A 23,375-nucleotide genomic window follows, 5' to 3' on the forward strand; every position below is an offset into this window, starting at 1 on the left:
GGCAGAGTGCTTGGAATCGTGTGAGATGGTGCTCTGGCATGAGCTGAGCCTGCCTGCAGCTTGCGGAATCAAGTCCTAATAGCTGTTCCATGATATCGCATACCATATACTCTTAAGTGCATTATAATCCTCGCGGTTAAATGCTATCTTTGGTATTGCTTTATCAAAACATGTCGAGTAAGGTGTCATACGAATTGGAATACTAACCCCTCGCCAATTCTGGCGACGGGGTTAGCATTCCACCCTTCTAGAGGGACACGACATGTATGTAACTGTGAACCCCGGTTAAAGTTAACTGAAGCCTCAGCTCCACAAAATGGATGCTGCCACCACAGACACGAGTCTGACCCCCTGCAGCTGGGAGTCCTTCCAGCGAGGGGAGCCTGGACAAAGGGTTTCCTGTCAGGGGCGGTGCTAGCACCGTCCCAGACATGGTTTTGTGTATCCTGGGTAGGCAGGGCTTTACAGGAAGGTGACTGCTGAGTGGCACCCCGGTGCTCACTACGCATAGGCCGGTCTGAACCAGTTCCAGGGGCACACCAGCCCCTGGCCTGGGGAAGTCCGGCATGGCTGAGGGGTGTAACCACCCCCCACCTAGTCCCACCCATAGGCAGGACCTAGTCACCGGGTCAGCCCCCTTTTTTAGTATAAAGATGGGAGCGGGCCCCCTGTTAAAATTAGATCATCTTTGGAATCAAGATACCACTTTCTTCGAAAGGACTTCACGATTTCTTCTTCAAGATTCTCCCTTGTGGCTAAGGAGTAGTCACCCTGCATCCGCAGGCACCATCCTAAAGAACACTGCGGTCTGCTGCAAGTCCTTCATCACGAATCCGACGACCCAGCTCGACGAGACCCGGCTTCCCTGGCCCCTCTGACCTCTACTCACCTCTACAGCCCAGCTGAGAACCGTGAGTGCGACGAGACCTCAAGGGACCGACGATCGCCAAGACTGCACGACATCTTTACTGCAAGCCCACCGTGTCCTCCACTGGTGAGTGCTTTGGGGTCCGAGAAGCCCCGACCCTGCGCAGCTCCAGCACCCAAGATCAGCCCCCCTGCATCTCCACGATCTGCGTGGGGCCCTTCTGCTGTTTGCTGTGCACCGCGTTGTTTGGCTACTAGCCGGCTGGCTTGTGGCCCTCTGAACGACGCCCAACGACTTCACGACTGCTGGTCTGGTTGCTCCAGGCTGGCCTTTGCTTCCTTCTTCAAGAGAGGCACCCCGGACCCTCCTGGTCCACTCCAGACGCCATTTTAGGTCCACCGCGTGGGCTTGAATTTGCCAAGGCTTTGTTGCCCAATCCTGGGTCCAGCGACGCCGACAGCTTCTATCTTCGTGGGACAGCTCGATCCTCCATCCTGGTCGCCGACAACGCCTCCTGGTCCGTGAGATCTTCGAGTCAAGCGTCACCCACTCACCTAGTCGAGGTGGCTACCATCCGGTGCCCTCCTGGTGCCCACTGACTACTGACTAGTAGTCTCGAACTTGGTCCCCTCTGCTTTCAGGTGTCATCTATCTTCAAGATCCAGGCTTGGATCCGACTGAACTTTCTTCACTGGTCACCGGCCAGCATCTTTTCTTCCGGCTCCTGGTCCGTCTACGAGGATTCCCGACGTCTTTTCAGACCTATGCAGCTGCAGCCCCTGGGCTAGGTAACTTCGGCATTTCGGTGCCCCAGCATAGCCTCACTATCCAAGGGTCAGAATCTACTTTCGTTTTCTCCCTACCAGGTCGGGTTCGCCCGAGAACACTAACTTTCTAATTCCTAGCTACCATAGACTTTTGTCCCGCATCTCGCGTGAGAGTGCACACACTGCACCCGAGTCCCCTAGGCCTCCTAGACATAATCTAACGATTCCCTAGTCAAGTCCTAGCGATTCCAAAAGCTATTAGTACTGTACTTACCTGCTAGGAATTTCGCATTCCACTTTCAGAGTATATGGTTTTCCGTGCCCCTCGGGCATTTGTATATACTGTGCTAACTTAAGTATTTTTGTAAGAGTTTTGGTTTGTGCTTAGTACCCTGTCCTCATAAAGAGTACAGGGCTGTTGTGATCTTTAAATAAATAACTGTTATTTTCATAACACTTGTGTGGTGTCCTTTCACTTGGTATTCAAGGGGTATATGTGTGGTAAACAGCTGGCTTAACGCGCCCTCTCGAGTCTTTAGCCTTAGACTGCTCGTATCCACGCTACTAGGATAGCTGGTCTATAAGGTTGACTTACAACCAATCATCAATAAGGGTTGCTGGACTGATACATAGTGTTCACTAGAATAGTGAGCACTGCATATCAGGCCACCTTCTCACAGCTACATTCAGGGACAGGACCTGCGTGAGGTCCTGGCGCACATAAAAGATAACTTGGCCTTCCCGCCACCTGCAACGGAGGAGGAATCCGAAGATTTCTTTGTCCAATATCAGCGCAAGGCGCCGGACTCCCTGCCACTACATGCCTCCGTCAAGAAGGTCATCGAGAGGGAGTGGCTGGACATTGATAAACAGACCTTTCCGCGTTTTCTGACGAAACGTTACGCGGTGGAGGAGTTCACCAAAGACTTCCCCCCGGCGGTGAAGGTGGACTCACTGGTTGTGGATCTGTCGTCCCAGGGTTCCATCATTTCGGAGGACGCCTCTCCCTCTGACCCGGTGGACAGGCGCGTGGAGGCTGCCACGAAACGCTCTTATGCGGCCGCTAATTTCTCCATCCGGGCCTCGGCATATTTATCATGCACGGTACAGTCTCTGTTGAGAGACTTCCAGTCCTTGGGGGAGCTCCTGGATCAAGGGGCCGATGTGGTGCCCACGCTAGCCCTGATGGAACAACAGACTCGTCTGCTAGCGGACATTTCGTTTGACACCCTGGGGGCGGCGGCTGCCGCGGGGGGTGCGGCGATTCAGGCCCGGCGACAGATCTGGCTACGGCATTGGAAGTCGGAAGCGGCCCAAAAGGCGCTGCTCATGAAAATACCATTTACAGGGGCTAAGCTGTTCGGTCCACCTCTGGAAGAGATGATTAAAAAGTCGGCGGAGGACCTCAAGTTGCTGGCTCCCATCAGATCTTCTGGGCCCCGCTTCCCGGGTCGCGGCCGGGTGTTCCACGCAGCTCCCAGGGGTAGGGGCAGCGCGCCCTTTCGTGGAAGGGGTCGCGGCCGGGGCGCACCCTACTTCGGAAAATCCCGGCCTCAACCGGCGGCTGCCACTTCCTCTGCCCCCCATAAGTCCTGACTTTCGGCCGTCCCCCTCCGGGGGGCTCCCGGTGGGGGGCCGTCTCCGCCACTTCATCCAGGCATGGGAGTCGTCGGTCACGGATCTTTGGGCGCTTCGGATTGTAAGGGAAGGTTTATCCATCACCTTCTCCTCCCCTCCTCCGGACTTGTTCCGCGCTACTCCCCTTCCTTCCTCCCTGGTCAAGAGTCAGGCGTTGCTGGCCGGTGTTCGGGACTTACTGGACAAACAGGCCATCCGCCGGGTCCCTCCGTCACAGCGGGGCCTAGGCGTCTACTCTATCCTGTTTCTGGTAAGGAAGGTGTCTGGGGATTTCCGCCCTGTGTTGGATCTAAAGGGGTTGAATGCGTATATTCCGCATACTAAGTTTAAAATGATCTCTCTGCAGGAGATTCTCCCTCTTCTGATGCAAGGCGAGGTGGTGGCTTCGCTGGATCTACTCGACGCCTACCTCCATGTCCCGGTTCATCCGTCTTCCCAGCCCTTCCTCCGGTTCTGCGTGGCAGGCTCCCACTATCAGTTCCAGGTACTTCCGTTTGGATTATCATCTGCCCCGCGGGTGTTTACTAAGATCCTGGCCCCCCTGGTGGGTATTCTGCACCGGGAGGGGATCAGGGTGTTTCCGACCTGGACGATTGGCTAATTTCTGCCTCTTCTTTTTCCAAGGGGGTGCTGCACGTCAGGAGAGTCTGCGAGGTCCTGTCCACCCACGGCTTCCTGGTCAACGAGCGGAAGTCTCACCTGGTGCCCGCTCAGGACTTGCAATTCATTGGGGGTCACCTGGACATGGTGCTGGGGAAGGTGTTTTTGCCTCTAGGGCGCCGGGACACGTTGTGGCGGGATCTGGGGTCCCTGCTGGCTCAGGAGTCGGCTCCGGTCCGCCTTTGGTTACGGGTTCAGGGCCTCATGTCGGCGACCATCAATGTGCTCCCCTGGGCTCGCCTCCACCTCTATCCTTTGGTCAACCATCTGCTGTCCTTCTGGGACCCCCGCTCGGAGGATTACGAGATTCTGGTCCCGGTCTCCCCTCAGCTCCGGACGGAGTTGGGGTGGTGGTTGGTGGAAGCTCACCTCGCGGAGGGACTTCCCTTCTCGGTAGCCCCATCCAGGGTGCTCACGACCGATGCCAGTCTCCTCGGCTGGGGGGCAACCTTGGACATGGAGTCGATTCAGGGTCGTTGGACTCCACTTCAGTCGCACTGCTCCTCGAACTATCGGGAGTTGAAGGCGGTCCTTCTGGCCTGCCATCATTTTGCGCCGTCACTGCTGGGTCACCATGTCTTGGTGCGGACGGACAACCAGGTGGTGAGATGCTATGTCAACCATCAGGGAGGGTGCAGGGTACGCTCCCTCTGGTTGCTGACTCAGGAGTTGTGCTCATGGGCGGAGACTTCGGTCCTGTCTCTTCGGGCGGTCTATCTCCCGGGGTCCGACAATGTGGAGGCGGATCGACTAAGTCGGATCTTCCCCGCGCTTCCGTGTCTCTCCCTGTCCCCGAGGGTGTTTCAGCGACTGGTGTCTCGCTTCGGTCTTCCTCTGGTGGATCTGTTTGCGGACGGGGACTCGGCCCTTCTACCCAAATTCTGCTCTCTCCTCCCGGGTCCGGGGGTGTGGCGAGTGGATGCCCTGTCGTTCGCTTGGCCTTCCGGGCTGCTGTACGCATTCCCCCCGTTCCCCCTGATCCCCCGGGTCCTCTGCAAGATTCGCCTGGACAAGGCCAGGGTACTCCTGGTGGTGCCCGGCTGGGTTCGCCGCCCCTGGTACCCTCTCCTTTGCGATCTGGCAGTTCAGGCCTGCTGGCCGATCCCGGATCTGCCCTTCCCGTTGAAGGGTCCCCCGCTCCCGGAGTCGGTTTTGCGCCGGCTCCATCTGCAGGCCTGGCTCTTGAGCGGGTAACGCTGCTGGCTCGGGGGTGTTCTGCCGGAGTGGTGGATTTGCTGCAGGGATCTCGCAGGTCTTCCACCTTGTCGTCCTATGCCCGGCACTGGGCTTCTTTCACACGCTGGTGCGGGCTGCGGGGTTCGGACCCCGCCTCCATTGTTCCCTTGCGGGTCTTAGATTTCCTGGCTGATGGGTTTTCCTTGGGCTTGGCCCCTTCTTCCCTGAGGGCCCAGTGGGCGGCCTTGCGGGCCTTCCGCAGTCCGGATTTCGACGGGCTGGATCCCCTGGTGGCTCGCTTGCTCCGGAGTTGTTTTCTCCGTCGCCCGCGGTCACTCTGCCTATCCCCTCCGTGGGATCTGCCTCTCGTGCTGCAGGCACTTCAGGGTCCCCCCTTTGAACCCCTGGCCTCGGTAGCTTGGCGGTTTCTCACCTTCAAGGTGATTTTTCTGGTTGCCGTGGTGTCGGCTGGGCGGATGGGCGAGCTGGGGTCGTTCCTCCGCTCCCCGCCCTTCTTACGAGTGTTGCCTGACCGGTTGCTACACCGGCATGACCCGCGGTTCCTACCCAAGGTTCCTTCCCTGGTGAACCGGGCTAGGGAGGTGTCCTTGCCTTCTTTCCCCCCCGACGTGGATCCAGCCTTAGCTTTGCTGGATGTCCGGCGGGCTGTGTTGGTGTACCTTGAACGCACGTCCCCCATGGCCCGGTGTGATAGCCTGTTCGTTACTTTCGGTCCAGTCCGATCAGGCCACAAGCCCTCTCTCTCCACCTTGAGTCGCTGGCTTAAACAGGCTATCATCCTTTCCTATGCTGCGCTGGGTTCGGGGGTTCCGGTGGGAGTCCAGGGGCGGTCCACGAGGAGTGTCGCTGTGTCCTGGGCCTCCTTCAAGGGTGTCTCCACGGAGGAGATTTGTCGGGCGGCGACGTGGTCGTCCCCCCACATGTTCATGGAACACTATCGCGTGGTCTTGGGTGGCCCAGCCCATGGGGACTTCGCGGGGCCGTTCTCAGTGCGGGAGCGGTAGCTCCTTGAGTGTGTTGTCTAGTATGTCTAGTCTCAGGTTTGCTGCAAATTCCTGTTGGCTTTACTTTATGCTGAATAAAACCTTATGTTGGTTTACCTGCATCACCGTGTGGTGTGGTTCTTCTAGTGGTCAATGAAGCCTGGTTGGCTTGGGTATTTGCTCACTATGTAAATCATGTGGCGAGGAAGACTTACGAGGAGGTAATGCCCCGGTTACTTACCGGTAATCTTCATTACTCCGAGTATAGTCTTCCTCGCCACATGAGTTCCCTCCCCCCCTCCCTGTCTGGCTATCGGCTTCATTGTTTGCTTGGTAGATCAGGCTGTTGGTGGGGCCGGTCCGCCTCTTATAGAGGTCAGGTGGGACTGGCCGGCCATGTTGGGAGGGGTTGGGAGGTGGTTTCTTTTTGCTTTGGAGGGTTCTGTGGCGGAGCTAAAGCTCACTATGTAAATCATGTGGCGAGGAAGACTATACTCGGAGTAATGAAGATTACCGGTAAGTAACCGGGGCATTCCTGAATATTGATGGGCTCGAGGTAGGATGGCTCGATACGAAGTCTCAAATAAATGAATAAATTAATGTTTTTCAGTGGGTGAGAGGCGAGCCTCTGGGCGTTTTCTGACAGTGCACGGATGAGGCTCATCCATAGGGAGCTCAGCCGGGTCCCCTCAGAGCCGTGCGCGCTCAGGCTCTCGGGGGAGCCGCAGCGCGTGCAGATGACGTGGAAACGAAGGTTCTGGCGCTCCTTCACAATGTGCGCGTGGAGGCCGTGCCGGAGATGACGTCTCTAGGATCAGAACGCGCTGTACAGTATCTGCATACCCACAAACCATTACGACACCACGAGGTTCTGTTTCATTCTCACTGGGAGGAATATGATATTTAAGCACATAACTTCAATTTTAAGGTTTCCAGCTCCTTACCATTATTGTTCTATAAAAGTTTATTGTACATTATGGCCCCCCTAATATTAGAGTCCCCCCCCCCCAAGTTTTATCAATGTTATTTAGAAAGCAGTGAAGCAGAATCGGAATTTGTTAAGAGTATAGCGTGTAGAACGCTCTGCTGTAATAAGGGTCTCGAAATAACTTCTCACTTATAGCTGGATTAGAGAAACTTTTTATTCTGTGCCGATTGCAGAATTAATTTTCAACAGGAAGTGAACAAAGTCATGAGACATGTGGAAAGTTTTATGATATATCCCAATCAAAACTGATTGGGGCAGATTTATGAAGGGCTTGCGCCACGTTTACGCCGCCGTTGCGTGACGCAACGGCACGGAAACGTGGCGCATCCCTGCGCCCTATTTACAACGTGACGCATCTAGGAGATGCGTCACGTTGTACAGCACTGCGCCATGAGGAGGCGTTCCTGCGCAGGGGGGGCGTTCCTGCGCAGGAACGCCTCCTGAAAGTGGCTGAGTGAAATCTATGAGATTTCACTCAGTCACTTTCAGGGCAATGCTGCGTCAAAACCCTGCGCCTGCTTGAAGCAGGCGTAAGGCTTGAGGCAGCATTGAAAGAATAGGCCCCCCCAGAGCATTGCTGGAGCTGCGTCGCGCTTGCGACGCAACTCTAGCAATGCGCCACATTTCCGGCACAGATGCGTCATGTGCCGTTTTTGCCCCATGGTGCGCCGCATCATAAATGCGGCGCACCATGGGTGGCATAGCTGTGGCGCACTGTGGCGCATGTTAACTGGCGCATCCCTCGGGATGCGCCAGTTAACATAAATCTGCCCCAGTGTGAGTCAGCTTTGGACAGATTTGACCATAGGGAGGGCCAAAATAAATCGGTAGTGTATTAAATAAGTAGAGTGACGCAGGTCCAGGTAACAGGGGGCCTCATTTATGACTTTTTGCCGTAGGGAAGCGCAGGCCTTCCTGCTGCGCTTCCCTACGGCAAAAGAAAAGGGCATAAATGCGCCGTATCTATAAAATACGGCGCATTCCTGTCCTTTTCCCCTGCGCTGGCGCACAATGGGCTGCCTGCGCCAGCGCAGGCACCCTTGCACAATGGTGCAAGGGTGCCTGCGTTGCAGGGAAGATTATTCTTGTACAGGAAGGGAAACCTTTCTGTACAAAAATAATCACAAGAGGCTTTTCCTCTTTCTATATGTGCTGTAGAATGCAGCACACATAGAAAAAGGAAATACGAGGAGAAATAAAGACATTTCTCCCTGTTGCGCCTCCCTTACGCCTCCCCTGGGGAGGCGTAAGCTTTTGGCACTGCTTCAGAGTTACGATTTCTCGTAAATCTGGGGCAGTGTCAAAAGGCCATGGATGTTGCTGGGAACGCCCCCAGCAACACCCATTGCACGCCCCTTTAACGCAGAACACTGCGTTAAAGGGACTGATATTTATCAGGCAGCAGTACGCCACAAAAACTGGCGTACTGCTGCCTGATAAATACCACGCAGGCTTCTGCGCCACGGAACTTCATGAAAAGTGAAGTTCCGATGGCGCAAGGGGCCTCATAAATGAGGCCCAGGATTTATTCCAAATAGAAGTACAGCTTAACACCCACAAGAGAGCAACCAGATAACACCACCAGTCGCCTCGTTAACCACCGCACTAATCTCCCAACATTCCCATGCCAATCACAATTCTAACATCTACATTCTATAATCTAGAATACTACAATACTACAGGTAGGTGCCAAGTCCCTCTTAGTGAAAACCTGTATGTACATAGAGAACAGTTTCCTTTCTGTTTTGCCTATGCTGTTACCATTCATTAATCACAATGATTAATTCTGGATGTAGCAATGATAAATATAAGCCAAAGGTTTTTCCAAGAAGGCATGGCTTATCTTCCACTATCACAGGTGAGGTCCCTTTCGCAGCTGTGCCTTCTGGATTTTGATGAAATCTAAGTATAGGCAGAAAGTTCATGTATTGGAGAGTACAATCACTTGATGAATTTGTAAGCTCCTCATCTGGGTCAATACCCACTCAATGAAAAACTTGGAATCTGTAACAAAAGTACGGGGCATATTATCAAGAACGGCGTTAAAAATTATTGCTGGTTTAGCAGCAGAAAAGTGCAGCTAAAGCGGCGATAATGGGCTTGATAATATGGCCTTGAGAATTCCAATAGAAGCCCAGGTTCTGGTGTGAACATGGGCTTCTATTGAAATTCTCCAAGGCATATTATAAAGCCTATTATCGCCAGTTTTCTGCCGCTAAACCGGCGATAATTTTAACGCCGTTCTTGAGAATATGCCCCTTAGTTTCCTAAACCCAAAGGGGCAGATTTACGTTTCCTGGCGCATCCCTGCAAATCAGCAGGGATGCGCCAGGAAACTTGCGACCTGCAAATCCACCAGTGCGCCACCACTGATGCGCCGCATTTACAAAGTGGCGTGACGTGGCGCACCGATGGGCAGATGCGTGTTGCATCCCCCGGCGAAAATGTAGACCATTGCTGGAATTGCGTCGCAAACGTGACACGGCTCCAGCAAGGCTCGGGAGTGCCCTATGGGGGGCTCGGGGGTGCCCTATGCCTACCATGTTGCGTCAATCCTTACACCTGCAGGCGCAGGGTTTTGACGCAGCATGGCCGTAAAAGTGACTCAGTGAAATCTTGTAGATTTCACTGAGTCACTTTTATGAGGTGTTCCTGCGAGGGAACGCCCACCCTGCGCTGGAACGGCCACATGAAACCTGACGCAGATTTCATGTGGCACAGGGGTTTACAACGTGACACATCTCCCTAGATGCGTCACGTTGTAAATACAGCGCAACATGGCGCATGATTCATGCCACCGCTGCGTCACAGAAGTGACACAGCGGCGGCATAAATGTGTCGCAAGGGGCTTGTAAATCTGCCCCCTAGAATACAGGAAACGTTCACAAGCTAGTAAGATGTAGGAACAGCATTATAAAAAGTTAAAGTAGAAGAGTTAAAAGATATTGTAGTTCCTCAATTTTCAAACGTATCTGGAGTAAACTGCTACTACAACATAGGGCCCTATTACTATGTCAGGTGGACCCAAGGACGGCTGTTCAGCACACCGTAGTATAATGCAAATGCACATGGTGCGGTCTCAAACTCCTACTTCTCTATGGAGCTTCCGCCTGCAGCACAAGCTTCAATAGAGAAATGGGAGTTTGTGTGAATCTCTGCACAGTGCAGGGATTTTCAGGGGGGGCACCTTAGGTGCCCCCCTGGCCCACAACCAGATGCTGCGGAGGAAATGGTGCCCTGATAGGGGGCCCCAAAGTTGCTTCCTGACAGGCTTTCCATGTCGGAAAGCCTGACATGGAAAGCCTGTAGAATACCGGCATCATAATCCCGATGGTGGTAACACCGTACGTTAGGAATTATGTGGCGGTTTCCTACTGGCCGATGGGCTACTTGAGTCCATCGGAAATCAGCCGAAATGACCAGCCGTTTACACTTAATCCGCATTTTTTATAATAAGGCGGTCGGACTTTAAATCATGGATGTCGTTAGGAAAGCGTCCGACCGACATCCTAATCATACCCATAGTTGTGAATGTTCTATTTCAGTTACGTAGACTTATTGAGAACATTTAGGAAAACATAGAAAAACCCTTATACAAACCACTGTTAACTCTACCATGTGTAGTGCAAGCACACAAACATACTATGCCCTCTATGTTTATGTACTGCAGGACATAGAACATAAGCAAAGAGGAAAAACAAAGAGAAATGAAAATATTTCCCCTTGGTATGCCATCTTCAGGGAGGTGCAAGATTTTGGCACAAACCCTTGTCTACAAATGATTGTACAGATAGATTTGCATCAAAGTCACAGGTTGGAAGGATAGGAATCCTCAAACAACACTTCCTTTACACACAGTAATTCAAGGTAGTGTAAAAAGTAACACAAACCTAAAGAAAGATGTTTCTAGATATAAGATGAATCTTTTACTATAGGTGTTTGAGTTTTAATTGTACTTATATCAATAGCCTTACCTTTTATTATTAAGAATGGACTGCTGTGGTAGACTATTATGATATGCTACACATACATAATGACTTATGTGACAAACAACATGAATGTAGTTTTATTTTTAAGCCAGAATAGGTGTTTCTTTTTTTTTACCTTTCAAATTCTTTTGTGTTATTTTTTTTTATTTTTACAGGGAATTTGACAAAAAGCAGACAAATGGCATTGGAACTTGGAAACTTAAAACAAAAGATGGTTACTGGCACCCTGGTGCTCAATAAATAACTTGTTACAGGCAGATGTGGGCTGCTTTCCTACAACTCCTGTATGGCGTCTAGTGCAGTAGGTAGCCGTATTTTTATAAACAGTAGTGGTCTTTAGTCCCTGGTGCAAGATCAGTGATGGGGCAGTGTCCCCAGGAGAAACAGTGGAATAGTCAATTTCTGTGCAGCATCTTGTTGCCAGTCCCCTCTAGACAAGTACTTTGTAAGGAAGGTGCTTATGTGCTTCCACATACCAGTAGTTCTGTGAGAATTATTTTTCCTGGGTCCTATTGAACATTATTTTTTGCAAATTAGCTACTTTACAATTGTATTGTAAACTATGAAAACAAAGGGGCATATTCTCAAGGAGCTATCGCAAAGTTAACAGCACTTTATCGCAGCCAAACTCGCAATAAAGTTACCGTCCCATTCACAACCCGGTACTAACAGCCCATAACACCAGTTTTCAGGCGATAGCATCCTCCAAAAACATCGCCACAGATGACCCCGGCAACTATCGCTAATGAGATGCAGAGTAGGCGTTCCCTTGCAGAAAGCCGTGACAACACCACTCCACAACATTCTCAATGACCAGCCAGATCGGCTATAAGCTACATGCGATATGGCGCGTTAGCAGCAGGAAATTAACACCTGCTCTGACCTGGTGCAAAGTCCGACAACAACTAGCAAAAGACAAGGGAGCACAGCCCATAGCGAAACATGAAGAACAACAGATGCCCCTGGGCAACTGAACATGCAGCCCGGAGACCCAATAGGGCAACAACACCCACTGCCACCACCACCAGGATCCCCCCCAGACCCTCCCAGCCCCCGCCAGGACCAACACTGAGGCAGGTCAGTCAAAGACATCCACCAGCTGAAAACGCACCAACCACACAGACCCAACACCAGGGAATGTCATAGCCCACCACAGGCTCAAAAAGACAACCATCCTACACATCCTGACCCCCATTGCCCACAGGCCGACGGTACCAACACAGCGGACAACCAACATCCCTCCGCAGACAAGGTTGCTGGCAGTACTGCACCTGTCGGACTCTGGGACCTGCCAACCAACAACCGCCAGAGTCGGAGGAGTCTCACACCCATCCCAATCCAAACCCCCCACAACTGTCCTGGATGCCATCATCAGCCTGGTACCACACTACTTATCTGTCCCCCACACTGCGCAGGAACAGCTGGAGACCAAGCAAGGCACCTACGCCATAGCTGGCTTCCCTCACATGTCAGGGGAAATTGAATGCACACATGTCCTACTTGTGCCCCCTGGTGACGAAAGCACACGCATACCATCACTGTGCACGCAATAGTGGACCACCTGGGAATCTCCACCAATGTCAACACCAACCACCCATTCCAAGTGCATGGGTCCTACAGCTTCCGACAGTCCATCATCAATCGACGCTTCCTGGCTGGCGCCTACGGAAATGCGCTGCTCGTTCTCAAGTATCAAATGAACACACCACACATCGCAACTCCACAATCGTGCAACTCAAAACACTTGGAATGCACACGTCACAAACTCACATACAACATGCCAAACAACATTCCCACCCACCAGACACAACAGCACAACTTACTCTGGCAACCTGGGCCAGGCATGCACATAAGCCATCACCTGCATGGCACCTCAGCCACATGATAGCAGATTGTTGGAAGAGGTTGGGACCCGGTATGTGCAAAATAGGCAGGTGACCCATGAATGAGAATGTACACAATGCCAAGTGTGGCGTGGATGTGCTGGGCAGACTGCAGAATTCAGACCACAGACATATCCATGGCGACATATAATGCTGGTGGTGGTAGTGTTGTGGACGCAACCATTTCACCCCAACCAGGGGGGGAAAATCACGGAAATGTAGCCTGTGACATCTCCCTTGTAGGCGTTTGCGGATTCGGCTGGCCCAGCCAACACCAGGCTAGCATAGGGGTGTGACTAAAAAGCACATAGCGCTGGGCATGGTTCTCTTCCAGAATTCCCAACATCTCTGCCAGGGCGGCGCCTCTCACCCCACCACGAGGCCGATGCACACGAGGCCCTGTGTCTCCAAGAGTGCCCACCACGTGCTGGTGCAAGCTCCAAGCTCGCGGCCCGAAACATTGGCAGCCTCCTCAGACTATCACGCCTTCACGAGTAAGGCCCGCAGTACTCCTTTCTCGTTGATGTACTCCACCGGCATACACAGCGGACAAGTAGGTCACACATTTGGAACTGAGTCTTGATTACATGTTGGCAGAGTACATATTTAAGTCAGAGGTTAAACCCCCTTACTCCCTTCGATGTGGTGCCACAAACTCTGTGCCTGGCCTTCAGACAACACCTGTCTGTGGGCCCCTGAGAACGTCTGCCTTAGGCCCACACACTGGTCCAGCAAGCCTCAGACAAATTCAATCCAGTCTGTCCCAGGCATGACACGGCATCGTTGCAGGGTGTGCACCCGCTCAGCTCTAGTGCCCCCACCTCCGTCAAGCAGGAATCTTCAACACATGCCATTCTACCGCTGTGTGTTAGAGATCCAGGAGGAGCTTGCTGCACAGCGGTTGCCCCACGCTGACCGCTGCCTCCGGCACACACAGCTGGCAAGTAGGACACACAATTGGAACTGAGTCTGGATTACACCATGGCAGAGCATTAATCAGGTCAGCTTTTATCTCACTTTACTTCCTTTGATGTGGTGACACCAAGTCTGTGTATAGCATTCCAACCACACAGTACATTTCATTGCACGCAAGGAGAAGTGTATGAGGATGACGCATTTCAGTCCGGAGGGAAAAGGGATCATCGTTACGGAGGTGATCGGACACTACCGGCAACTGCCCTAGTGTCACCATCTCTAGGCCTCGCAAAACAAAGGCACATGGCTGTGGGCCCTTGATGACTATGCCGTGGGCCTACACAGTGCTCCAGCAGGCCTCACGCCAATCCAATCCAGTCCATACCAGGCAGGACACATCTTCGTCGCTGACTGATCACCCGCTCAGATCTGGCACTCTTGCCTCCGTCAACCACATCTCTTGCACCTTACCAGTGTCGCGCCACACACTGGTTACCACAAGTCACTTATCTATTCTTGTAACCGTAGTTCGTGTAACTAAATATGCATATTTTCCCCTTTTTCCCTCCTTTAGGCATTTAGAGGCTAAATCATTTTAAGGCTTTTCATTTTAATTGTCCTGATGATGGACCCTGTGATTTACTAGGGGTCCGAAACGCCGTTGACTTTTTAAGCACTGAAACTAAACTGTGATTACTATGTGTTGTAAAGTGCTTAGTTGTTATACTCTGTACAATTGTATTGTTGGTAGAGAAACTTGCTTTGCCTTATAAAGCCCTTCTTTGCTGTCTACATCAACCCTATGTACCCTTTCTGTAAGTGCTGGGCACAGGCTTGTGTTCCACACTGGCTGATCGTTGGAAGGTACTTTGTGTGATTTAAATACATGAATTTTGAGTAAAAACTCTGAAAGACCACTGTCCGGCTGGACATGGCTCTCTAAATATAGATTGACTCTGTCTATATTTTATTTTGTTCTGAAACTCTCCTATGCATGGGACCAATGTTGTTTGAAAAAAGTCCGTCAACCACAAGTCACCCCCAAATGGCATGTCAGCATCGTGTGTTAGAGTTCCTGGAGGAGCTTGCTGAACCTCGACTGGGCCGCGCTGACTGCTGCCTATGGCCCACACTGCGGTCAAGTAGGTCACATTATTCAAATTCAGGTTTGATTTATTAATGGCTGACTTGATATCATTGTACAGGCCTCATGGCAGACTGCATCCCCTTTCAGCCCCGGTGCCACTAAGTTTGTTCCCAAAGACCCATGGACACTTTCAGATTGAACTTTGGGGGCGACTGAGTCCATGGACTGGGGGTTGTCATCACCATCATGTCGGTAATATTGACTTTCTGGGAAAAACGATGCTGTGGCATTCCACTCCTCCATTTGCTGCTTCCGGACAGCTTCCACCCTCTGCATCATGCCCTGGAGGACCCCTTCCCTGTCCCCCGCAACCCTCTGCCACATTCACCTCAGACATTGATGAGGACCCCCTCAGCTCACGTGGCCCATCTGACTGCACCGTAAGTCACTGTCCAGTGTTGGGCTGCCTGTGCCGGCAGCAGTGCATCCGGGGCCACTAACTCTGTGCAGCTTAAGTCAGGGACCCTGTCTTTTGATATATTGGATGGCCTGTGAGACGGGGGCCTTGGGATCATCAATGCCATGTGTCTGTGGCCCTGCGTTGTCCCCTGCCTCCGGCCTCAACTGCGATACACCAGGGCTCACACATCATGTTCCTTGTGTTCTTCTAGAGGTGGCCTTTGCCCCCCATCTCCGCCAATCCAACAATCACGCCAATCGCACGCTTCGGCTTACCTCCAAGCCTGTCTGCTCTGCAGGGTGCCCGCCCAACCGCTTACCGCAGGCCAACTGTTAAATGTAACAGCGGGTCGAAGCGATACAGCGGGACGGAGATGTGGCGGAGATCGGCTTGAGCAGCTGCCGTCAAGATAGGCAGCCGTTGGGTGGCGGTGGTAGCAGTGACAGAGGTGGCAGAGGTGGAGGGGTGTCAGATCATTCAACGGCGCAAAGAGCCAGCCTCAATGGCCAGCCTCTGTGGTCAGGCGTTAGGAAACAAGGATAGCGTGAGCAGGTGTTAGGAAAAGCTGCAAGTCGAGCAAGTAGAGCAAGTAGAGCAACAGCAGGTAAGGCAGCAGCCCGGTAATAGAAGGTGCAGGAGCTCTGTGTGCTGCGTTTAAACTGGGCTCACCGCAGCTCAATTGCCAAAGGTATGTCTCCTTTGTGGAGGGTGCCTGCAAGAAATAAATAAACCTGCACTTTCTCGAAAAGTAACCCCCGAGTGCTGTCGTCTTTCTCGTATGTGAGGAGGAATTGGAGCGTGATGATATATATATATATATATATATATATATATCCGTCCCGACGTTGTCCGGGTATGAATTGCTGCCGGCCAGTAGTATATTGTTTTGTAGGATTTCGTTTTGATAGCATTTCTTATCTCTGACAGGCCTGTGAAACGCTCCGATTCACAGTGCACTGCTGATGCACTTAAGAGTGCGCGTTCAGTAGTGTGTGAACTCGAGTTTCCCTACTTTATTTTTCCTTGCGATATTATATAGCGCGAACTCGACAACATGGCATGAGCACAATTTACATTACGGAAGATTACATTAATTTGTGGTAGGCACGGGGAGACAAAGCAATTTGCCTGGAATCACAGGATGTTGACCTGAAGCCGAGATTCGAACGTAGCTCCCCAGCTCTAAAGTTCGCAATTCTAGAACTTGTGGTGGGAGTTGTGTCTAAAAGTGTATGTCGGTGCTGGCCATCAATGAGAGAGACCTGTGCATTTTTCAAATCAGTGGTGAAAAAATATGAGTATGTTGCTGGAGATGTTGGGCCGCCGTGCCACCAATGTACTTACCGTAGGAGGGTAAACCCCCATTATTCTGCAACTTTCTTTCCGCAGACCATCACTCTGCATACTTTCATTATGAAAGTACCATGACTCCGCAATGCCATTATAACACATGGCATTACATTTTATATTCTTTAACCACGTATACATTTACAACGAAATTCGTTGTAAATGCATGAATGGTAAAAGCATGTTTTATTTTTAATGTTTGGATAAGGTAAGTATGGGTATAGGGGTGTATGTTTTTGGGGTACTGAGGTATATGTTTTGGGGTGTTTGGGTATTTTAAGGGATCAGATATAGTTTTGGGTTATGGGGTACAGGGGTAGTTTTAGCGTTTAGGGCTAGGTATGGGTTTTGGGGTACAGGCGTATTTTTAGGGTTCAGGGGTAGTTTTGGGTTTTGGGGTACAGGGGTGTTTTAAGGGTTCAGGGCTAGGTTTGGGTTTTGGGGTGCAGGGGTATTTTAGGGTTCAGGGGTAGGTTTGGACTTTGGGGTACAGGGTTATTTTAGGGTTCAGGGGTAGGTTTGGTTTTTGGGGTATTTTTAGGATATCGGTATAGGTTTGGGTTTTGGGGTACAGGGTATATTTATAGGGTTAAGATGGGTTAGTGTTTAAGGGTGTTGGGGTAATTTAAGGAGTAAGGGTGGGTTTTGATTATGGGATGCAGGGCTATTTAAAGGGAGCAGAGTGGACACAAGGAGCTGGAATGTACAGAACCTGGGAAGAAAAAACAATGAAATATTTGACACAGCGCACGCCCCGCACACGCCCACACCCCACACAATATGAGACATGGCATGAAGGGCAAAATGTAAAAACAACAGTTGATGAACAGAATGCAGAACAATGCCATAAATTCACCCCAATAGAGAAATCTTGGCCTAATCCATCATTTCTTTTGCACTCCACGCCCCCCCAAGTTCAGATACTGCAATGAGCAAGTCTGCCTTGACCTTGTGCCTCGTGGAAACATTCCAGGTCGTACTGTCAAGCCATTTCTTTCACCAATTTCAGGATATCAGCCATTTTCAGCCAGGATAGCTTGACTCCAGTGTCGTGGCGAGCATGGGACTCACGTCTCAGCATACCCATCCCACTCGGGGTGACAAATGCAAAAACAACAGTTGATGGACAGAATACAGAACAGTGTCATACATTCACCCCAGTACAGAGATCTGGGCCTAAATCCATAGTTTTTTTGCACTCCACACCACCCCAGTTCAGACATGGCCATATGCAAATCAGCCTTGACCCTATGCCTCATGGGAACAGTCCAGCCCGAAGGGCGGAACGTACCACACGCCCCCAGCATTTGTCACGCCCCCCCAGCACAAGCCCACAGCACAACACAGACACGCCCACAAGGGACTACTTTACTGGCACGGTTCTTTTACTTTTTAAATGTATATGGTGGGCGTCTGCCTAGCCTATGTCCTTCTGCTGCAACTGCCCTTTCCAACGCTGTATTGGGTGTTGGGATTGGTGGTGTACTTTTTGAGTTTACCTGGCTCAAAGGACACAGTTCTCTCTTTATAATAGTAGTATAGATATAGATTAGTATGTATATATTAGTCGCCCTTTACTTTGGTGTCTTGCTGCTTTGCAGCTAATTTGGCTTTATCTCAAAAATTTTGCTAAGGACTTTTTCAGGATGCTGCGTTGCAGGACCGGTGCCCAGGAGGACCTCACAAACTCATGCAGTGACTTCAGGTACTTTCAGCCAGTTTTAAGGCCCCTGCGGCTCTCTGCTAATCAATTTGTGGCAAACAAGGTTTTCACTGGACACAACACCTGCAGTCCCGTGGGGGAATACCAGCACCCTTTTGCCAGCTGTACCAAGCGCTTATTTTTTATGGAGCTCTACGCCGCTGGTAACGCGACCCCCCTACCTCACACACCACTCAGGGCCCCCAGCCCCAGGCCATCGAAATCCTGTCTGGGGCACGACCGGGATCAGAGCCTCTCACGCGTCTTTATCTCTGGCTTTGGCTCGGCCTTTCACCGGCCTCTCACCGCCGCTTTCCACTTCCCCAGCTCCAGCCCCAGGGCACTGAAGCTCCGAAGGCGGGGAGACAGACAGGCAGGCACCCTAGGCACCACAGGTGTGCGGCTCCGCAGGCAGGCACCCAAGGCAGGCGGGCAGGCACCCCCGGCACCACGGTATGCAGCTCCAGATATTAGAACTGCTGCTCACGCCTCGCGTCTCGCGTCTTGCTTCTTGGGCGGCCTGCTACAGCTCGAGTGGTGTTCGCTGTTCGTTAGTTGCTGCTCAATGCTGCGCCCACTGGTCAACAGTAACTCAAAAGATCACCAGTCTGGTTTCATGCCCCACTGTAATACAGCGCTTAATCTCCGACGGCTACGCGGGGTGCTGGGACGATGTTACACCCTACGGGAAGATGCAGTTGTGGTATCCCTGGGCGCCGCAATGGCATTTGACACGCTAGAGTGGTCATATATGATGGCTGCTCTCCGGAACCTGGGCTTTGGCCCTAACTTTATAGGGTGGGTGCGCTTCCTCTACTCTAAGCCCCTGGCTCATGTCTCTGTTAATAATAAAACCTCTGCAGTGTTCGCGCTTGAAAGAGGGACGCGACAGGGGTGCCCTCTCTCACCTTTGTTGTTTGCGCTCTCGTTAGAACTTGCTGCCTGGATTAGGCAGGACCTCTCCCTGAAAGGAATACGCTGGACTGACGGGTGGGAAGACAGGATCTCACTGTACGCAGATGATATCCTCCTCTATCTTACTAGACCTCGTAAGTCCATTATAGTGGCCATGGATATTTTTTACCAGTTTCTGGAAGAACTCAGGATACAGGATTAACTGGGATAAATCGATATTATACACCTTACAGGGTAACACCCCGGTCGCACCACGCAACTGTCCACTCGCAGTGACCACTGAGGGGTTTCGGTACCTAGGGATCTTCATCTCCAAGGAACAGACCACCAGATATGAGAGGAATCTCCTCCCGCCCCTTCAACGATTTAAAAGGGACGCTGCCTCCTGGCGATTGCTCCCATTGTCCCTCATCGGGCGGGCGGCGCTCTTCAAAATGATGGTGTTACCAAGATTCTTGTATGTACTACAAAACCACCCGGACTTGGTCCCGCACTCAAATTTTAAGGCTATCGAAGCCGCATCGAGAGAGCTGCTGTGGTCTAGAACACCTCGCATATCTCTCCAAAAATTGACCTTGGGATGGTACGATGGAGGCATAGCGCTCCCGGACATCCGTAAGTACTACGGGCCACCCACCTCGCAGCCATCAACCAGGGTACATATTGTGCTGGTGACGACCCAGGATACGGCATGGACCGCTGGCTCCTGCCTGGGAACTTCGAGGCGGCGCTTTATTCTAAGCTAGGTAGATACCAGCTCACTGGACCCACGCAGAACTCGGTGCAGCTGTGGCACATTGTACAACGGAAGTTGGGATGGGCTGACACTCTTACGAAGGCTACTCCCTTATGGGTCTCAGAGAAGTTAGGCACCCTGAACCGCACCAAGGGATTCTGAAGTTGGGACCTCATAGGCATCTCCCATATTCGGGACCTGTGGGGCCCAGAGGGCGTGGTGTCCTTTGCCTCACTCCAGGACACCTACGAGCTGGCACATACAGAATACTTTAGATATTTACAGATCAGACACTCCCTCCAGAAGAATATCCCTGCCGGTACACAACTCCCTGACTACTCCCCCCTGGAGGACAGACTTCTGGATGGGCACCTTCCCGAACATGCCTTCTCACTTAGGTATAAAAAAATCATTAACAATTCCCCTGACCTCCTGCTCCCCCTTAAAGGGAAGTGGGATGCAGACGGCCTGGACATAGATGAGGAAGAATGGGGGAATGCGCTGGCTTCCCCTAAGGAGGTAGCCATATCGGCAAGGCTCCGGTTGATTCAACTGAAAATCTTGCATCATGCATACTTCTCAGTAACCAGACTGCAACGCATGGGACGAAGTTAGGACGGGCTCTGTCGGAGGGGCTGCGGGGAGAGGGGGACATACTTTCATATCCTGTGTGAATGTCCGCTGATTAGGAATTACTGGGTTAGAGTGGCCCGTTGTATGCAGGAGGTGTGGGGAGTAGAGATGCTTCAGGAACAAACGGTGTATGTGGCGCGTGGGTGCCCACAGAAATGGATAGAAGTATGGTCCAGATGGAATGAATACAGGGGTAACATTTGTGAACCCCCCCTGACTACCCCAATTGACGAACCACTAGCACTCTAATGAAACTCTGATGCAATATTCTGAAAGTTTATGTACTCAAATTACATTGTATCTACTGTGATTACCCTAGATGCACATGTGATTGCTATCTATCTTCATTGTGATGACTGCCACTTACATTAATTTTCACCAAATAAACAGAGTTAATATAAAAAAAGAAGTGCTTTCACAAAATGTTTGCCTAAGAAGAACAGAAATTATTTTACTATTAAAGACAAAACCATTAAGATGTGGAAACTGAAGACATGCAGGGGCGAACAGCATTTCAATTTTATGTAAATGTTCACACATCAAATAATTAAACTACACTGAAACACGAATCAAGAGATGTTATGAAGGAATGAACATGCTCAGAAGCGAATTTGAGGAAGGTGGCTTTTAAAAACAAGCACTGGCAAAGCCGCTATGTCGCGGTTTTGGGACCTTCTGGCTTTCCCAATGGTTTTTACCCAATGCCGTGCTACAAGATAATGGATCAACTGATGGCGCTTAAACACAAACAAACTTCCACATTTATTTATGGTTATAGAGAAGTAATTTGCTTAGATTAAAAGCTTCAAACAAGGAGTTTTAGTCAATGCAAAAATTACCATAAGAACAGGCTGTGTAATAATTCATGCAATGAAGCTGCGCAAGTGATAATTATTAACGGTGACAAGGTGACTAACTTGCCAAAGTGGCAGAATCAGTTTATTGAACATGTAAGTGACAACATACATGATTGACATATATTTACAAGTGGGGACTTTGAAAACGTGTCCAATTTCAGAATATATTACAAGTGTCTCAAGCTCAAGAATTAATCCTCATTAATTTGAAAGCAGAGAGGCCTATTGAGTGCTATGTTTACTGGCATTGATCGTTATTTTTCAAATTACAGCTGACACGTGTTTCGCCCAGCAGGCCAAGGCTTTTTCAAGGCAAGAATCTTGTTTGTGGTCATGTGATAGTTGAGGTCTGTTCTCAATAGTCTTCTCTGCGGTCCCAGACTGCAGAGACGACTACTTGAAAAAGCCTTGGCCAGCTGGCCGCTGGGCGAAACACGTATCAGGTGTAATTTGAAAAATAATGATCAATACCAATAAACATGTCAATGTAAATGTATTTGAGCTTATATAGCGCACAGCTACCCTGTGAGATAACCCCGGCAATAGGTCTCTCAGTTACGCAGTTTAATCCCTCCTTGCGCATGACGGAACCACGCCATCCTAAGCCAGAGGCCGCGTGTGCTCATGACGGGGTGGTTTTGTCATGCTGCGGCCGCTCCGCCCACACGGCACTGATTCCCCGCTTGTGCGGGTGAATTAGTGAGTGGGAGGGGTCGTAATTGAACCACACCATCATGAGCACAGCTCACTCGAGATGGAACCAAGCTGCCGCCCTCACCCCCCATTCCCCTATCGCCACAGCGGAATTAGCGCTGCGGCCAAGGGGTTAAGCTATTGGCATTGTAAATGACAATGCCTTTTATTTATGTTGCTAAAACGAAAATAAAAATAAAAGGCACTGTTATTTGCAATGTCAATAGCTAAAACTTACGTAAATACAAGACCTATTGCCTTGCAAATGCTTGTTTTTTTTACCATCCAACACTTCCTGTCTCGTTATTTCACCCTTGCTGGATCCTTTTCATCCCTGCTTTCGTCCTATGTCACCGTTTTCCTATCTTTGTCTCCCTCCTTCTTTCTACATTTTTTACCGGTCTCTCACCTGCTCTGGGTTGAAGTCTGATCATCAGTAACAAATCCGGGACCCATAAAATGTATATCCGTGGCCACTTTCTGCAAGCACCGCCTCAAATTAAGCTCTGATTATAATACTGGGCCGTTAGTTTTCAGTTGAAAACGTTGCCTGAAGAGACGATGCACTCATTCCTGAGAGGTAGGTTCGGGGAGCAGACTTGAATGAAGAGAAGGCACTATATGAAGGAAGGCACTGCTCTTGGACATTCCAGAAAATACGGGGTCATGGCAAGGGGACTTTGCTGTACACTGCACTGCTGCATGGGGAGGCGCAGAGGCATGAGGGACATTGGGGGGCCCAAGGCGGGGTTGAAACAGGGCCTCGGCTCATTCCCTTTCTTTCCACTATTCACAAAGGATGCGGTTAACGAGAGAAAACTGTTATATTTCTCATTTTTTAACTTCTTCGCGAAGTGTCAACGTAAGGAATAAGTAAATCAATAAAGCTATTGGGTTATTTTGTTAAGTGGATGGTTGAATAATAAAGTATATTCTGTGTGAAAAAAGTTTTAACAAACATGGCCTGTGGCTCTTTCAAAACTACAACATACAAATATTAGTTGCCCAAATACCCTGTTTGTGGTTGACTGGTGTACCATAGGTCTCCCACCCTCTC

The sequence above is a fragment of the Lissotriton vulgaris genome, chromosome 1_1, assembly GCF_964263255.1.
Source record: "Lissotriton vulgaris chromosome 1_1, aLisVul1.2, whole genome shotgun sequence".
Taxonomy (NCBI): Eukaryota; Metazoa; Chordata; class Amphibia; order Caudata; family Salamandridae; genus Lissotriton; species Lissotriton vulgaris.